The 18196-nt window shown below is 44.2% G+C and overlaps 1 pseudogene; it reads left to right on the forward strand.

Moving 5' to 3' along the window:
* Positions 1-18196, forward strand: part of LOC121587190 — a 42825-nt pseudogene that overhangs the window by 7998 nt on the left and 16631 nt on the right.

Consider the following 18196-nt stretch of genomic DNA (forward strand, 5'->3'; position numbering starts at 1 on the left):
TGAGATCTGGAGACTGGCTAGGCCACTCCAGGACCTTGAAATGCTTCTTACGAAACCACTCCTTCGTTGCCCGGGCGGTGTGTTTGGGATCATTGTCATGCTGAAAGACCCAGCCACGTTTCATCTTCAATGCCCTTGCTGATGGAAGGAGGTTTTCACTCAAAATCTCACGATACATGGCCCCATTCATTCTTTCCTTTACACGGATCAGTCGTCCTGGTCCCTTTGCAGAAAAACAGCCCCAAAGCATGATGTTTCAACCCCCATGCTTCACAGTAGGTATGGTGTTCTTTGGATGCAACTCAGCATTCTTTGTCCTCCAAACACGACGAGTTGAGTTTTTACCAAAAAGTAATATTTTGGTTTCATCTGACCATATGACATTCTCCCAATCCTCTTCTGGATCATCCAAATGCACTCTAGCAAACTTCAGACGGGCCTGGACATGTACTGGCTTAAGCAGGGGGACACGTCTGGCACTGCAGGATTTGAGTCCCTGGCGGCGTAGTGTGTTACTGATGGTAGGCTTTGTTACTTTGGTCCCAGCTCTCTGCAGGTCATTCACTAGGTCCCCCCGTGTGGTTCTGGGATTTTTGCTCACCGTTCTTGTGATCATTTTGACCCCACGGGGTGAGATCTTGCGTGGAGCCCCAGATCGAGGGAGATTATCAGTGGTCTTGTATGTCTTCCATTTCCTAATAATTGCTCCCACAGTTGATTTCTTCAAACTAAGCTGCTTACCTATTGCAGATTCAGTCTTCCCAGCCTGGTGCAGGTCTACAATTTTGTTTCTGGTGTCCTTTGACAGCTCTTTGGTCTTGGCCATAGTGGAGTTTGGAGTGTGACTGTTTGAGGTTGTGGACAGGTGTATTTTATACTGATAACAAGTTCAAACAGGTGCCATTAATACAGGTAACGAGTGGAGGACAGAGGAGCCTCTTAAAGAAGAAGTTACAGGTCTGTGAGAGCCAGAAATCTTGCTTGTTTGTAGGTGACCAAATACTTATTTTCCACCATAATTTGCAAATAAATTCATAAAAAATCCTACAATGTGATTTTCTGGATTTTTTTATTCTCAATTTGTCTGTCATAGTTGACGTGTACCTATGATGAAAATTACAGGCCTCTCTCATCTTTTTAAGTGGGAGAACTTGCACAATTGGTGGCTGACTAAATAAAAAATGTCCGCACTGTAAGTATATTTAAAACCAAATACTTTTAGACTTTTACTCAAGTGGTATTTTACTGTGTGACTTTCAGTTTTACTTGAGTCATTTTCTATTAAGGTATCTTTACTTTTACTCAAGTATGACAATTGGGTACTTTTTCCACCACTGAGCTTAACTAGGTCTTTATTTGCAGCACTTGACCATATGACTGGACAGTAATCAAGATAAAACTATAGTCTGCATTACTTGCTTTGTGGAGTGTGATGTTAAAAAAGCAGAGCATCTCTTTATTACGGACAGACCTCTCCCCAACCATTTAATCTATATGTTTTGACCATTACAGTTTACAATCTAAGGTAACACCAAGTAATTTAGATTCAGCTGAGGCCTAGAACTTAGGAAAATACAATGCTCTTAGTTTTAGAGATGTTCAGGACCAGTTTATTATTGGCCACCCATTCCAAAACTGACTTCAACTTTTTGTTAAGGGTTTCAGTGACTTCACTAGCTGTGGTTGCTGACTCGTATATGGTTGAATCATCAACATACAGTGAGGGAAAAAAGTATTTGATCCCCTGCTGATTTTGTACGTTTGCCCACTGACAAAGACATGATCAGTCTATAATTGTAATGGTAGGTTTATTTGAACAGTGAGAGACAGAATAACAACAAAAAAATCCAGAAAAACGCATGTCAAAAATGTTATGAATTGATTTGCATTTTAATGAGGGAAATAAGTATTTGACCCCTCTGCAAAACATGACTTAGTACTTGGTGGCAAAACCCTTGTTGGCAATCACAGAGGTCAGACATTTCTTGTAGTTGGCCACCAGGTTTGCACACATCTCAGGAGGGATTTTGTCCCACAGATTTTCTATGGGATTAAGGTCTGGAGACTGGCTAGGCCACTCCAGGACCTTAATGTGCTTCTTCTTGAGCCACTCCTTTGTTGCCTTGGCCGTGTGTTTTGGGTCATTGTCATGCTGGAATATCCATCCACGACCCATTTTCAATGCCCTGGCTGAGGGAAGGAGGTTCTCACCCAAGATTTGACGGTACATGGCCCCGTCCATTGTCCCTTTGATGCGGTGAAGTTGTCCTGTCCCCTTAGCAGAAAAACAGCCCCAAAGCATAATGTTTCCACCTCCATGTTTGACGGTGGGGATGGTGTTCTTGGGGTCATAGGCAGCATTCCTCATCCTCCAAACACGGCGAGTTGAGTTGATGCCAAAGAGCTCGATTTTGGTCTCATCTGACCACAATACTTACACCCAGTTCTCCTCTGAATCATTCAGATGTTCATTGGCAAACTTCAGACGGCCCTGTATATGTGCTTTCTTGAGCAGGGGGACCTTGCGGGCGCTGCAGGATTTCAGTCCTTCACGGCGTAGTGTGTTACCAATTGTTTTCTTGGTGACTATGGTCCCAGCTGCCTTGAGATCATTGACAAGATCCTCCCGTGTAGTTCTGGGCTGGTTCCTCACCGTTCTCATGATCATTGCAACTCCACGAGGTGAGATCTTGCATGGAGCCCCAGGCCGAGGGAGATTGACAGTTATTTTGTGTTTCTTCCATTTGCGAATAATCGCACCAACTGTTGTCACCTTCTCACCAAGCTGCTTGGTGATGGTCTTGTAGCCCATTCCAGCCTTGTGTAGGTCTACAATCTTGTCCCTGACATCTTTGGAGAGCTCTTTGGTCTTGGCCATAGTGGAGAGTTTGGAATCTGATTGATTGATTGCTTCTGTGGACAGGTGTCTTTTATACAGGTAACAAGCTGAGATTAGGAGCACTACCTTTAAGAGTATGCTCCTAATCTCAGCTCGTTACCTGTATAAAAGACACCTGGGAGCCAGAAATCGTTCTGATTGAGAGGGAGTCAAATACTTAATAATATAATAATATGCCATTTAGCAGACGCATACGTGCATACATTTTTGTGTATGGGTGGTCCCGGGGATCGAACCCACTACCTTGGCATTACAAGCTCTGTGCTCTACCAGCTGAAAATGCAAATCAATTTATAACATTTTTGACATGCGTTTTTCTGGATTTTTTTGTTGTTATTCTCTCTCTCACTGTTCAAATAAACCTACCATTAAAATTATAGACTGATCATTTCTTTGTCAGTGGGCAAACGTACAAAATCAGCAGGGGATCAAATACTTTTTTCCCTCACTGTACATGGACACACATGCTTTGTTTAATGCCAGTGGCAGATCATTGGTAAAAATAGAAAAGAGTAGAGGGCCTAGAGAGCTGCCCTGCAGTTGTAGTATCTGAGGAATTATGACTTTGCTAATGTTTTCAAAGTGGAACCTGAGAGGATGTTTATTCAGTTTTAGGGGGAGCAGTTTTAGAGGGACACCATAGAACAGAGGAAGTCTGTTGTGTGGAGACAGGTGATTGGTCTGTATGGGAAACCACCCACAGCAGGGTAAAGATTATAAATACTTATTTGGGACAAAGGACGACAGAATAATCATATTTGAGATGGGGCGATTATTCTCCAGGTATCTGCAGGTATCTGTAAATCGACGCTGTAACCCTTTGTTATGAATAAACCTTATGATGAAAATACAGCGTCAGCGGGTTCTCCTTGGTCACACAGCATAATTAGCAACGTTTACTCGACACAACATGGTACACCACACTTTACATGTTTGACATTAGAGAAGTTTCCATTTAAAGAAAACCCTCTGAGTTCTATTAGATAGATAGCTCTGAAACCATTATTTGGCAGAGGTTGAAAAGCCATAACACATAGGTTTTCTCAACAACAGGTTATGGTCAATAATATCAAACGCTGCAATGAAATCTAACAGTACAGCTCCCACAAACTTATTTCAACCAATCATCAGTCATTTGTGTCAGTGCAGTACATGTTGAGAGCCCTTCTCCATAAGCATGCTGAAAGTCTGTTGTTAATTTGTTTACAGAGAAATAGCATTGTATTTGGTCAAACCATTTTTTCCAACAGTTTGCTAAGAGCTGGCAGCAAGCTGATAGGTCTGCTGTTAGAACCAGGAAAGGCTACTTTACCGCTCTTGGGTAGCGGAATGACTTTGGCATCCATCCAGGCCTGAAGACAAAGACTTTCCTCTAGGCTTAGATTAAAGATATGCCATATAGGAGTGGCTATAGAATCAGCTACCATCCTCAGTAGCTTTCCATCTAAGTTGTCAATGCCAGGAGGTTTGTTATTATTGATCGATAACAGTCCTTTTTCCACCTCTCCCACACTAACTTTACAAAATTCTAACTTAAAATGCTTTTCTTTCATTATTTTTTTTTTTTATGCATGAATACGATTTCTTACTGTTCGCTGTTGGTATTTCCTGCCTAAGTTTGCCCACTTTGCCAATGAAGTAATCATTAAAATAGTTGGCAACATCAAATGGTTTTGTGATGAATAAGCCATCTGTTTCAATGAAAGATGGAGTTGAATTTGTTTTTCTGACCATCATTTCATTTGATGTACTCAAGTATTTTTTTTCATCATTCTTTATATCATTGATCTTGGCTTTATAATACAGTTTCTTATTTTTGTTGAATATTGTCACATAATGTATCAATTTGCAGTAAGTTAGCCAGTCAGATGTACAGCCACACTTATTAGCCAGTCCTTTTGCCCCATCTCTTTCAACCATACAGTTTCAATTCCTCATCAATCCATGGAGCCTTAACAGTTCTAACAGTCAGTTTCTTAACAGGTGCATGTTTATCAATAATTGGAAGAAGCAATTTCATAAATTCATCAAGTGCAGCGTCTGGATACTCCTTATTAATCACATCAAACCAACAAATATTTTTAACATCCTCCACATAAGAGTCACAGCAAAATCTTTTGTATGATCTCTTATACACTATTTTAGGCCCAGATTTTGGAACTTTGGCTTTCCTGGATATAGCCACTATATTGTGATCACTGCATCCAATGGGTACGGATACAGCTTTAGAACAAAGTTCTACAGTATTAGTAAAAAGTTGATCAATACATGTGGATGATCTTGTTCCTGTAGTGTTTGTAAATACCCTGGTATTTTGATTAATAACCTCAAAAGATTAGAGGCACTGGTTACAGTGAGAAGCTTCCTCTTGAGCAGACAGCTTGATGAAAGCCAGTCAATATTCAGGTCCCCAAGAAAGTAGACCTCTCTGTTATATCACATACACTATCAAGCATTTCACACACATTATTTAGATATTGACTGTTAACACTTGGTGGCCTATAGCAACACCCCAAAGGAATAGGCTTTAGACGTGCCAGGTGAACCTGCAACCACAACACTTCAGTAACACTTGACATGAGATCTTCTCTGAGCATTACATGGATATGGCTCTGAATATATACAGTAACACCTCCCCCATAAGCATTCCTGTCTCTTCTATAGATGTTATATCCTTGTATTGCTACTGCTGTATCATCAAAGGAATTATTTAAGTGAGTCTCAGAAATGGCTAATATATTAATTATATCTGATATTAGCGAGTGATTGATTTCATGAACCTTATTTCTAAGTCTACATACTGTATATTCATATGGGCTGTTTTCAACCCTTTCCTGGGTATCTTATCAGAGATAGACATAACATGGAAAACAGCAAACAAAGCAAGAGAAAAAAACTAACATTCAGCAGTCCATTAATTAGTTGGTGTGTGTAAGTGTGTGTGTGTGCTGCAGGGTTGAAGCTACGAACCCATTGGCTTGGCTTTCTCATCCCTTCCAGGCTTTTAGGAGGGAGGGTGGACAAATCAAATCAAATCAAATCAAATGGAATTGTATTGGTCACATGCGCCGAATACAACAGGTGCAGACATTACAGTGAAATGCTTACTTACAGCCCTTAACCAACAGGGCATTTATTTTAACAAAAAAGTAAAAATAAAACAACAACAAAAAAAGTGTTGAGAAAAAAAGAGCAGAAGTAAAATAAAATAACAGTAGGGAGGCTATATATACAGGGGAGTACCGGTGCAGAGTCAATGTGCGGGGGCACCGGCTAGTTGAGATAGTTGAAGTAATATGTACATGTGGGTAGAGTTAAAGTGACTATGCATAAATAATTTACAGAGTAGCAGCAGCGTAAAAAGGATGGGGTGGGGGGGCAGTGCAAATAGTCCGGGTAGCCATGATTAGCTGTTCAGGAGTCTTATGGCTTGGGGGTAAAAGCTGTTGAGAAGTCTTTTGGACCTAGACTTGGCACTCCGGTACCGCTTGCCGTGCGGTAGCAGGGAGAACAGTCTATGACTAGGGTGGCTGGAGTCTTTGACAATTTTGAGGGCCTTCCTCTGACACCGCCTGGTATAGAGGTCCTGGATGGCAGGAAGCTTGGCCCCAGTGATGTACTGTGCCGTACGCACTACCCTCTGTAGTGCCTTGCAGTCGGAGGCCAAGCAGTTGCCATACCAGGCGGTGATGCAACCAGTCAGGATGCTCTCGATGGTGCAGCTGTAGAATTTTTTGAGGATCTGAGGACCCATGCCAAATCTTTTCAGTCTCCTGAGGGGGAATAGGCTTTGTCGTGCCCTCTTCACAACTGTCTTGGTGTGTTTGGACCATGATAGTTCGTTGGTGATGTGGACACCAAGGAACTTGAAGCTCTCAACCTGTTCCACTACAGCCCCGTCGATGAGAATGGGGCGTGCTCAGTCCTCTTTTTTTTCCTGTAGTCCACAATCATCTCCTTTGTCTTGGTCACGTTGAGGGAGAGGTTGTTGTCCTGGCACCACACGGCCAGGTCTCTGACCTCCTCCCTATAGGCTGTCTCATCGTTGTCGGTGATCAGGCCTACCACTGTTGTGTCGTCTGCAAACTTAATGATGGTGTTGGAGTTGTGCCTGGCCATGCAGTCATGGGTGAACAGAGAGTACAGGAGGGGGACTGAGCACGCACCCCTGAGGGGCCCCCGTGTTGAGGATCAGTGTGGCAGATGTGTTGTTACCTACCCTTACCACCTGGGGGCGGCCCGTCAGGAAGTCCAGGATCCAGTTGCAGAGGGAGGTGTTTAGTCCCAGGATCCTTAGCTTAGTGATGAGCTTAGAGGGCACTATGGTGTTGAATGCTGAGCTGTAGTCAATGAATAGCATTCTCACGTAGGTGTTCCTCTTGTCCAGGTGGGAAAGGGCAGTGTGGAGTGCAATAGAGATTGCATCATCTGTGGATCTGTTGGGGCGGTATGCAAATTGGAGTGGGTCTAGGGTTTCTGGGATAATGCTGTTGATGTGAGCCATGACCAGCCTTTCAAAGCACTTCATGGCTACAGACGTCAGTGCTACGGGTCGGTAGCCTGTCATAGCGGATGTAAGTAATGAGTGTAAAAGTGTGTGTAAGGTGTATGTGTGTTTGTGTTGTGTCTTTGTGTGTGTTTGCGTATGTAGTGTGTGTGGATTTTGTGTGGGAGTGAGTGTCAAAGTAGTGTGTGTGAGTGAGTGTGTATATGGCGTGTGTATATACAGTATATTTTAGTAAGTGTGCAGTGCAGATAGTTCGGGTACCATTTATTGACTATTTAGCAGTCTGGCTATTTAGCAGTCTTATGGTTTGTGGGTAGAAGCTGTCTCGGCACCTGTTGGTCCGACAGCCCATGCTCCGGTACTGTTTGCCGGACGGATAGCAGAGTGAACAGTGTATGGCTTGGGTGGCTGGAGACTTTGGCAATTTTTTGGGCCTTCATCTGACACCGCCTGATATAGAGGTCCTGGACCTCTATATCAGATCATCAGTCTAATTACTGTCATCACTGAACAATGATATGACAACATTTTTACTTTAAGATTTCTGACAGTGTTTTTATTTTTTTCGAGTGCCATTATTGCTGGCTAGACTAGCCTAGGCCATACTTAGAGGGAGATGGCAAAGACGTGTTCTGATTGGTCTGTCTGTATTTGTAAAGGCTTGTGATTGGATTGCAGACAGAACCTTTTAACGTCAAGTTCAAATGGGCTTATGCAGATATATCTTTCTAGTTTTAGATTTTTTTCACTTAGATTTAAAAATAAATAAAAAATAACTTCAAAGACATATGAAGAACCATCTAAAGATCAATTATATGTGACTAACTCATTTTTGACAAAAATGTCAGATAGAAACTTATAGTAACAAGTTGAATGGTGTGTTGTGTAGCTTCGGCCAAGGCTCAGTCCATGTGTGGAACCTGACCACCAGGAGAGCTGACAGGGTACTAGAAGGTCATTCTGGAGCCTCTGTCATCTGGCTCAACACTCTTCACTCCAGAGACACCCTCATCAGGTAACAAACTAACTACCTCACTGACAATACCAGGCCTATGTAGACTTTGTTGAAGCAACAGATGCCACATCAACTTCATTCTCTTTGATGAACCACCTGTAATCTCCTCATAGAGCAGGCCAGTATATTTATCTCTCTGTCTCATGGTCTCATGGTCCCGTGTATCTGTGTGTTGTTTTGTCAGTCAGGGGCGGGACATGCGTGTGTGCCTGTGGGATCTGGCTAAGGGACGCAGTGCTGTCACAGACACCCTGTGGATAGGCAGTGTGGGGTTCTGTCGCTGTTCCCTGCTGGGCCTGGGAGATGGCTGCTGGCCCACCCTGGAGAAGGTGAGACGGAGGGATGGGAGTGGGTGAGAGAGGGAGGGGAGGAGGTGAGAGAGGGAGGGGAGGGGGTGAGAGAGGGAGAGGGGAGGAGGTGAGAGAGGGGAGTGGGTGAGGGAGGGGAGGGGGTGAGAGAGGCAGGGGAAGGGGCGAGAGAGGGAGATGATGTCCTGGATATTTGCTGTTTGTTCATAAGTTACAGTGCAACTTTTGATAATACACCTGTCAACACAGTTTGTGGAAGGGCTGTATATTGTGAAACTTTCATCTCCTCATGACCTGTCTGATAGAAACTTGTGAGTAGGCGTTGTTAAGAGTACATCAGCCAGTGACAGGCAAATTATTACACATTTCACCTTCCCCCTTGCTTTAATGTGAGTGTTTGTTAGTGTATGAGACGGTTGTGGAAAGCCATAGCCCAGTCCAGTCAGTGTGCAGTGAAGCAGGGCTGGGAGGCGACAGGCAGCTTTTCAGGCACCTTTATTGCCTCCAGATTCATGTTACTCACCCTGCTCTAATGAAGCCTCACATGAAAGCGACAGGCTGGTCACTCGATCCAGCCAAACGTGCCACCATTAACTCCAGCCTATAGAGACAGGCTGGACGAGGCAACAGGACGCTTTCAAGCCCGGCACTCTCAATAATACCAGGCACACTCACACACACCCCCTCAAACCTCCTCTCTTATCACTGTCCCACTCTCTTGTCCCACCCCTGGCTGCCCCACAGTCATCCATGCCTTTCCCAGGGGATCCTAATCATAGATTTAGACCCATGCCTCCACACACACAGCCACAAAGCATGTTGTAGATCTGAGCCAGAGGGGGATTGAAGGAAGGAGCAGCACCATCAATTTAGGAGGCAGGCAGGTTTAATGTTTACCCCTCGCTGCCAGCGGATTGCTACTATTGCAAAAGCATTCATTAATAGAGTGGGTGTTTTATTTATGCGCATAAGTGTGTGTGTGTGTGTGTGCCACACAAGAACACTCCACCTGAGGCACAGCGAGGGAGGCAGCTCCTTAAAGCCCTCTTTGTCTGGCTAGCAGGTCGGGGGTAAACATGGCACAGATGTGACACCCCGATAAAATACAAATTGCTTCCTTAAACAGATGTTTGATCTGATTGGTTGGTTACACGGGATGTGTAATTTGATTGGTCCTTTAAACAGGATATTTAATCTGATTGGTCTGTTAAACAGGATGTTTATTTTCAGCTTTAATGAGGATGTATCTCTCTCTCTCTGGATCAGTCAGAGAGACTGAGTAGTGTAGCCATAGGGATCGACTCTCTCATTAGATTGTGTATCTAGGTAAAGAGACTGAGTAGTGTAGCCATAGGGAAGTCAGTCAGACAGAGAAGACTGTAGCTAATAGGGTCTCTCTCTCTCTCTCTCTCTCTCTCTCTCTCTCTCTCTCTCTCTCTCTCTCTCTCTCTCTCTCTCTCTCTCTCTCTCTCTCTCTCTCTGTCTCTCTCTCTCTCTCTCTGTCTCTCTCTCGCGCTTTCCCTCATGCTATCTAACATTCTCTCTCACCCTTCCTTCCTTCCTTCCTTCCTTCCTTCCTTCCTTCCTTCCTTCCTTCCTTCCTTCCTTCCTTCCTTCCTTCCTTACTTCCTTCCTTCCTTCCTTCCTTCCTTCCTTCCTTCCTTCCTTCCTTCCTTCCTTCCTTCCTTCCTTCCTTCTCTCTCTCTCTCTCTCTCTCCCTCTCTCTAATGAGCTTTCATTAGACTGTGTGTATTTTATCAGACTCAGTGCCAGTGTGTCTAGGTCAGGAAAACGACACTTGCGTCAGGAGGTCAGGTCTTATTAGGATTTATTATAGACTGGAGGACAGCTCTGTCTGCCTGATGGATCAGAGCCTAATAGTGGCTGAAAGTAGTAAGACGCCCATAAAGTGTAAAGCTGTTCTGTCCCCACACTGTGTTTTACTACTGAAGTTTTGTTGTAGTTTCCTGTTGCTGCGCTGAAACAAGGGATTCAAGTTTGAACTTGATTAATGAAAATAAAAGACCCCAAGAAAATGACTGGCACCCGGCCTAAAGTTTGCCCTGCCTCTGTTCTTCAGTGTTGGTTGAAGAACAGTGGCCAACTGTAGCCTATGATTGGGCGTTGTTTGTGACTGGGGTCTAGGGTGGAGGAGGCACTGCTTGTTTGGCCATTTCTTGCCTGGGTGGGATAGTTAGTTACTTACAGTGAGGGAAAAAAGTATTTGATCCCCTGCTGATTTTGTACGTTTGCCCACTGACAAAGACATGATCAGTCTATAATTTCAATGGTAGGTTTATTTGAACAGTGAGAGACAGAATAACAACAACAAAATCCAAAAAAACGCATGTCAAAAATGTTATAAATTGATTTGCATTTTAATGAGGGAAATAAGTATTTGACCCCTCTGCAAAACATGACTTAGTACTTGGTGGCAAAACCCTTGTTGGCAATCACAGAGGTCAGACGTTTCTTGTAGTTGGCCACCAGGTTTGCACACATCTCAGGAGGGATTTTGTTCCACTCCTCTTTGCAGATCTTCTCCAAGTCATTAAGGTTTCGAAACTGACGTTTGGCAACTCGTACCTTCAGCTCCCTCCACAGATTTTCTATGGGATTACGGTCTGGAGACTGGCTAGGCCACTCCAGGACCTTAATGTGCTTCTTCTTGAGCCACTCCTTTGTTGCCTTGGCCGTGTGTTTTGGGTCATTGTCATGCTGGAATACCCATCCACAACCCATTTTCAATGCCCTGGCTGAGGGAAGGAGGTTCTCACCCAAGATTTGACGGTACATGGCCCTGTCCATCGTCCCTTTGATGCAGTGAAGTTGTCCTGGCCCCTTAGCAGAAAAACACCCCCAAAGCATAATGTTTCCACCTCCGTGTTTGACGGTGGGGATGGTGTTCTTGGGGTCATAGGCAGCATTCCTCCTCCTCCAAACACGGCGAGTTGAGTTGATGCCAAAGAGCTCGATTTTGGTCTCATCTGACCACAACACTTTCACCCAGTTCTCCTCTGAATCATTCAGATGTTCATTGGCAAACTTCAGACGGCCCTGTATATGTGCTTTCTTGAGCAGGGGGACCTTGCGGGCGCTGCAGGATTTCAGTCCTTCACGGCGTAGTGTGTTACCAATCGTTTTCTTGGTGACTATGGTCCCAGCTGCCTTGAGATCATTGACAAGATCCTCCCGTGTAGTTCTGGGCTGATTCCTCACCGTTCTCATGATCATTGCAACTCCACGAGGTGAGATCTTGCATGGAGCCCCAGGTCGAGGGAGATTGACAGTTATTTTGTGTTTCTTCCAATTGCGAATAATCGCACCAACTGTTGTCACCTTCTCACCAAGCTGCTTGCCGATGGTCTTGTAGCCCATTCCAGCCTTGTGTAGGTCTACAATCTTGTCCCTGACATCCTTGGAGAGCTCTTTGGTCTTGGCCATGGTGGAGAGTTTGGAATCTGATTGATTGCTTCTGTGGACAGGTGTCTTTTATACAGGTAACAAACTGAGATTAGGAGCACTCCCTTTAAGAGTGTGCTCCTAATCTCAGCTCGTTACCTGTATAAAAGACACGTGGGAGCCAGAAATCTTTCTGATTGAGAGGGGGTCAAATACTTATTTCCCTCATTAAAATGCAAATCAATTTATAACATTTTTGACATGCGTTTTTCTGGATTTTTTTGTTGTTATTCTGTCTCTCACTGTTCAAATAAACCTACCATTAAATTCATAGACTGATCATTTCTTTGTCAGTGGGCAAACGTACAAAATCAGCAGGGGATCAAATACTTTTTTCCCTCACTGTAGTTTGAATGTAATAACTGTTTAAAATTAAGAAATCAGCTTTCTAGTGTTTGACTGTCCCTCTTCCTACAGGTGAAGATAATTGACCTGCTCAGCAAGAGCCCAGTCAGCTCCCTCATGCCACAAGCCTAGCTGGGGAGGGATATGTGTATCAAGCTATGGCATGTAAGAGTAACGAATACACTGTCCTATTCTCCCAGTAGCAAGTCAACGTGTGCATCCCAAAAGGCACACTATCCCCCATATAGTGCACTACTGGTCAAAAGTATTAGGGGACCCTGGTCAAAAGTAGTGCACTATAAAGGGAATAGGGTGCCATTTGGGACTCATTCTAGCTTCCAGCAACCTGTATCTACAGTAAGCTAACAGTACCTTCCTAATCGCACTGCACTGTAAAGTTCAGTCAGTTCACTTTACAACCATAAAATAAAAAGGTTTTAGTATTTTCCCTTCCTCTCTCTCTTCCTCCTAAATGTTTATATTTTTACTGGTTATAAACGGATTGGCCGAGAGTCCTCGACAAGACGCATACATAATAGGTACAGTATGTCAACAATTAATTGCGAAGACTCCTCTTGGCGCGGTGATTTATAGTTATACCTTGTCCCGGGCCATTTTTCTAGCGCCTTTCTCGATTCAGGACGTCGAGTCCCAACACTGTAATTACAATGTGTGGAAGTGCTGGGGTTCAACAGACGTATATCAGCCACCCAACCAGCCCTCTCTCTATCTGCCAGCCAGCTACGCATCACATCTAAAGATCCCTCGCCTCCCTCCTCCTCTGTTTTATAAATACTGTCAAAAGTTTTATTTCCCCCGTATTAAAGAGACCTGTAATTATTTTCACAGTTAATTAATATGTTTTGCTTTACACTATTTATGATTTTCTGCTTATGCAAGACGTTTAATGAATTGCGTCCGGTTGGTTGAGGACAGTTGGTGGTTTGGGTCTGCGTGGGGAGTTTAGTGTCAACAGGAATCTATGTTTGTGTGTACGTGTGTTTGTGTGTACGTGTGTGTTCATGTGTGTACGTGCGTGTGTGTTGACCCTGGGCGGTATAGGGTGGATCACCAGACATCAATGCTAATTGTCCCACTGTTTGTTTTCTTTGGTTTCGTTGAGTTGGGTCCTTTTACTCTATCCTTTCATCTGATTTTGGAAGCCAATCCAGTTTCAGGGTTGACTGCCAGAAAACAGAACTATTAATTCTGACATTAAAGCACAAGACCCAGGTGACAATAAATCATTCCAGTCTGATCTCTCATCTCCAGGCAAGGAATCGTCTTGGAACTGTCACAGAGCTAGTCAGAAACTTGCTGCAATGTGGAGATAGTCGTAAAAGCTTACCTGCCAAAGGGAGATGCAGAGGTGGGTTTTAAACAATGTAGGTGTGTGTTAGTATGTGTGCATGCAAGCAAGTGTGCCTGTACATGCGAGAGGAACTGTATGTGTTTGTCTTCGTGGGTGGGGGGGTGAATGTGAATGTGTTAACCAAGTGTTGAGGGCTACACTAGGCCCAGCCACCCCACACTTAGGCAGCCATATTGCCCACACATTATGTCAATCAATCATGAGACTCTCGCCTCGTTATCCACATGATCCCTGCTAGTGCAGCCCGCTGTTTCCTCAACCTTTCACACACACCGGGGGGAAAGACACTGAGTCTGGTCTCCTCTTTCTCTCTTTCTCTCTTTCTCTCTTTCTCTCTCTCCCCCTTTCTCTCTCTCCCCCTTTCTCTTTCTCTCTTTCTCTCTCTCCCCCTTTCTCTCTCTCCCCCTTTCTCTCTCTCCCCCTTTCTCTCTCTCTCCATCTCCTCTCTCTCCCCCTTTCTCTCTCTCCCCCTTTCTCTCTCTCCCCCTTTCTCTCTCTCCCCCTTTCTCTCTCTCTCCATCTCCTCTCTCCTCTCCTCCATATATCTCGCCACTGAGAGTGAGAGCAGGGATCTTCCATCATACTGACTGAGACCTGAGAACAGATTTATTGGCGGCCTTTAAACGCTCGCCGCTGGACGTTTGGAAAAGGTTAAATTACATATTAAGTAGCACTTTCTTTTGGTTTAGGCCTCCCCTCTTTTAGGTCTTCACTCTGCGTTTCTTCTCCCTCTCCCCTCCCCAGCCTTTTTTAAAGTAAGCATGTGGAATAGGGTCTGGAAGGTAAACAAGCTCAATCTTCAATCTGATTTGCTATGAGGCCGTCAAGCAGTAGAGAAGCAGAGGGAGAAAGTGTCTCCATATGTTGTCCAGAGCAGAGAGGAGGGGAGACGTGAGATGTGGGCTCAGGGAGGGATGCCAGTAGACGGTGATGTATGATGTGCAAGGCTTTTAACATGAACAGAGGCTTCGGGCCAGAAGGAAATGTTCCTATACAGATATCCATCACTCTCAGCTCATCGCCCCAGAACCATGATGTCATGGCGCTCTGCAGAGGGAGGGGATGGATAGACGGGAATCGGGATGGGATTGGTTCCGTATGTGTTGATGCGGTGTGGTGCCCACCTTTCCTTTTCCCTGATCAGTCACTTCACCATGCCTCTCCCTCTCCCTCTCCCTCTCCTTCTCTCTTTCCCGCTCTCTCTCCCTCTCTCTCTCATTCGATCTACCTCTCTCTCAATTCAATTCAATTCAAAGGGCTTTATTGGCATGGGAAAAATATGTTTACATTTTTTATTTTTTATTTTTTTATTTCACCTTTATTTAACCAGGTAAGCCAGTTGAGAACAAGTTCTCATTTACAACTGCGACCTGGCCAAGATAAAGCAAAGCAGTGCGATAAAAACAACAACAACACAGAGTTACATATGGAATAAACAAAACGTACAGTCAATAACACAATAGAAAATCTATATACAGTGTGTGCAAATGTAGTAAGTTATGGAGGTAAGGCAATAAATAGGCCATAGTGCAACATCATTACAATTTAGTATTAACACTGGAGTGATATATGTGCAAAAGATGATGTGCAAATAGAGATACTGGGGTGCAAATGAGCAAAATAAATAACAATGTAAATAACAATATGGGGATGCGGTAGTTGGGTGGGCTAATTACAGATGTACAGGTGCATTGATCGGTAAGCTGCTCTGACAACTGATGCTTAAAGTTAGTGAGGGAGACAAGTGTCTCCAGCTTCAGAGATTTTTGCAGTTCGTTCCAGTCATTTGCAGCAGAGAACTGGAAGGAATGGCGGCCAAAGTCAAAGATCGGTAGGATAGTCTGTTTTACGAGGGCATGTTTAGCAGCATGAGTGAAGGAGGCTTTGTTGCGAAATAGGAAGCCGATTCTAGATTTAACTTTGGATTGGAGATGCTTAATGTGAGTCTGGAAGGAGAGTTTACGGTCTAACCAGACACCTAGGTATTTGTAGTTGTCTACATATTCTAAGTCAGACCCGCCAAGAGTAGTGATTCTAGTCGGGCGGGCGGGTGCAAGCAGCATTCGATTGAAGAGCATGCATTTAGTTTTACTAGCGTTTAAGAGCAGTTGGAGGCCACGGAAGGAGTGTTGTATGGCATTGAAGCTCATTTGGAGGTTTGTTAACACAGTGTCCAATGAAGGGCCAGATGTATACAAGATGGTGTTGTCTGCGTAGAGGTGGATCTGAGGGTCACCAGCAGCAAGAGCGACATCATTGATATACACAGAGAATAGAGTCGGCCTGAGAATTGAACCCTGTGGCACCCCCATAGAGATTGCCAGAGGTCCAGACAACAGGCCCTCCGATTTGACACATTGAACTCTATCTGAGAAGTAGTTGGTGAACCAGGTGAGGAGAAACCAAGGCCTTGGTTTCTCATTTGAGAAACCAAGGCTATTTAGTCTGCCAATAAGAATGCGGTGATTGACAGAGTCAAAAGCCTTGGCCAGGTCGATGAAGACGGCTGCACAGTACTGTCTTTTATCGATCGCGGTTATTATATCATTTAGGACCTTGAGGTTGGCTGAGGTGCACCCATGACCAGCTCGGAAACCAGATTGCATAGCGGAGAAGGTACGGTGGGATTCGAAATGGTCGGTGATCTGTTTGTTAACTTGGCTTTCAAATACTTTCGAAGGGCAGGATGGATATAGGTCTGTAACAGTTTGGATCTAGAGTGTCACCCCCTTTGAAGAGGGGGATGATCGCGGCAGCTTTCCAATCTCTTGGGATCTCAGACGATACGAAAAGGAGGTTGAACAGGCTGGTAATAGGGGTTGCGACAATTTTGGCGGCTAATTTTAAAAAGAAAGGGTCCAGATTGTCTAGCCCAGCTGATTTGTAGAGGTCCAGATTTAGCACTCTTTCAGGACATCAGCTATCTGAATTTGGGTGAAGGAAAAGCGGGGGGGGGCATGGGCAAGTTGCAGCGGAGGGTGCAGAGCTGGTGGCCGAGGTAGGGGTAGCCAGGTGGAAAGCATGGCCATGCTTATTGAAATTCTCGATTATCGTAGATTTATCGGTGGTGACAGTGTTTCCTAGCCTCAGTGCACTGGGTAGCTGGGAGGAGGTGCTCTTATTCTCCATGGACTTTACTGTGTCCCAAAACATTTTGTAGTTCGTGCTACAGGATGCAAATTTCTGTTTGAAAAAGCTAGCCTTTGCTTTCCTAACTGATTGTGTATATTGGTTCCTGACTTCCCTGAAAAGTTGCATATCGCGGGGGCTTGCCAAAGCAAGTGAAATAGATAATAAACAAAAGTTAAATAAAACAATCAGAAATAAACAATAAATTACACTAACAAAAGTTGCAAAGGAATAGAGACATTTGAAATGTCATATTATGGCTATATACAGTGTTGTAACGATGTACAAATAGTTAAAGTACAAAAGGGAAAATAAATACAAATAAATATGGGTTGTTTTTACAATGGTGTTTGTTCTTCACTGGTTGCCCTTTTCTTGTGGCAACAGCTCGCAAATCTTGCTGCTGTGATGGCACACTGTGGTATTTCATCTAATAGATATAGGAGTTTATCAAAATTGGATTTGTTTTAAAATTCTTTGTGGGTCTGTAATCTGAGAGAAATATGTGTCTCTAATATGGTCTCTGTCTCTCTATCTCCCCCCGACTGATTGTTGATGAGCATGTTGAGTATGGTGTGCTTATACACATGCCGTACAGTAGATCAGAAGAGCATGTGTGACCTGCATTGGTTATTAGAAGAGTACATTCAAAATCCCAAAACTCCGTCTTCTGGTCAAGTCTGACCATCTACTCGGTGAGGCAATGCTTAGGAGCACTGAAAGAGGCCAGGCTAGGTCTGTACAGAAGACTAGGAGGTAACTAGGGCTGCGTCACAAATGGCACTCTATATATAGTGCACTGACCTGGTCAAAAGTAGTGCACTATATAGGGAATATGGTGCCATTTGGGACACAGCCTAGGCGATGGGGTTGAATGGGGAACAACAGTCCCACTTTTCTTCTCACTCTCTCTGGGTGCACCGTTCAGTGTTCATCTATCTTGCCAGCTGTGCTTTATAATGATGAATATTTTCTTGAAGCATCAGTCCTACTCCAGCAGAGAGCCCTCTTGTAGAGGGGCTACAGAGGATATAATGAATTAGGTGTCTACCCAGGGTTCCCCGAACTTCGCCCTGTGACATCATCAATCAAGGAGCTCCTACACTTAACGTGAAGTGCAAAGGCCGAGGGGCAGCAGGAGGTAATGCTTAGCAACCGA

This window comes from Coregonus clupeaformis, chromosome 18 (genome assembly GCF_020615455.1).
Source record: "Coregonus clupeaformis isolate EN_2021a chromosome 18, ASM2061545v1, whole genome shotgun sequence".
Classification (NCBI taxonomy): Eukaryota; Metazoa; Chordata; class Actinopteri; order Salmoniformes; family Salmonidae; genus Coregonus; species Coregonus clupeaformis.